At 40.1% G+C, this 1,435-nt stretch overlaps 1 non-coding gene across 1 annotated transcript; it reads right to left on the bottom strand.

Annotated features, from left to right (window-relative positions):
* Positions 1 to 870: 870 nt before the first annotated feature.
* On the bottom strand, positions 871 to 942 carry TRNAC-ACA (transfer RNA cysteine (anticodon ACA)). Its single transcript has one exon. It is a non-coding gene; the product is annotated as a tRNA-Cys (tRNA).
* Between the last annotated feature and the right edge of the window lie 493 nt (positions 943 to 1,435).

Genomic DNA, 1,435 nt, shown 5'->3' with positions numbered 1-1,435 from the left:
TTCTGCAATTTATATAGGGAAATTTGGCTGCCATTTGCTTGGACTGTGACATATGACTATAATTTGTAACTTTCCTTCCAACACTTGGTTATTTGTTATCTGAATATCTGACTTTCAGAAGTATGAATTAGTGTATGAACAATGAAAAAGAAAAAAAGGTATTCTGTAATTCTCAGGGGTTTGAGAATTTTCTACCATCCTTAGAAATATGGGCTGGGAAACACAGTTAGGTATCGAATTTGTATTCTACCTATCTTAGTGATTTATATGACTCTGTGTGACTTGCATCTTCATTTGATTTTTACATCTTTTTTATTTGTATGTTACTCATTTTGTTTTGTGTCAGAGATTGTCCATGTCTTTGGCTGTTTCCAAATGCCTTTGAAACTTATCAAAATCACAAGTTATTCTCTGGATGCATTTTCAATTAAAATAGGTTAAAGGCATGTAAGTCTTGCAGAATAGAGCATTTATTCCTTTAACAAATATTTATCAAGCCACTGCTGTGCATCCGTTACCATACTGGGCGCTAGGAACACAGACTTAGATGAGGCAGATACGGTTCTGTCTCAGTGAGCAAACAGTTTAGTGGCATCCGTGCTAAGGGCAGGGCTTCCAGGAGGAAGTAACTCCAACTTGATACTTGAAGGATGCATAGGAATTAGTTAGACAAAAAGAGTTTAGGATTTGGATGGGGCTAATGGATTATTTAGAGGTCTGGGTTTTTTTCTAGGAAAGTGAAAGTGAAGTTGCTCAGTCATGTCCAACTCTTCGCAACCCTGTGGACTGTAGACTAAGAGGCTTCTCTGTCCATGGGATTTCCCAGGCAAGAATACTGGAGTGGGTTGCTGTTTCCTTCTCCAGGAGATCTTCCCTACCCAGGGATTGAACCTGGGTCTCCCGCATTGTAGGCAGATGCTTTACCATCTAAGCCACCAGGGAAGCCCTACAAAGCCAAAAAGAGTAAGAGAGAATGAAAGGGGAAACAGCAAGGGAGTGCTTATCATGATTTTTCAAGAATCAGTATGTTAAGGAGGACTGTGAACAGCGGTGTCTAAGTGTGAGGTTAAGTACTAGAAGGAATGTTCTGGAAATGTAGGTGATGTATTAAATGTATCACCCCACTCAAGATACACTGAGGATACAAAAGGATTTTTGTGCACATTCTGTGTTCTCAGGGGATTTAAAATCTTATGGGAGAAAATAAGTTTCTCATGGTAGGGAAGGGTTCATGGGCTATCTCTGCAGACTTCTGAAACACAAGGAACTTGGTTTGCAATTTCTGAATAAGACACTTCACAGAAACACGAGAGACATCGATAGCATCACTCCATCTTACAGATGAGGGAACTGAAGCTTAGTACCTAGTCTCATGGAACTTCCCTGGTGGCTCAGTGGTAAAGAATCTGCCTGCCAATGCAGGAGATCCAGGTTT

Source organism: Bos javanicus, chromosome 7 (assembly GCF_032452875.1).
Source record: "Bos javanicus breed banteng chromosome 7, ARS-OSU_banteng_1.0, whole genome shotgun sequence".
Lineage (NCBI taxonomy): Eukaryota > Metazoa > Chordata > Mammalia > Artiodactyla > Bovidae > Bos > Bos javanicus.
Note: the sequence above shows the minus strand (reverse complement) of the source record. Positions and strands in the feature narration are given on the sequence as shown.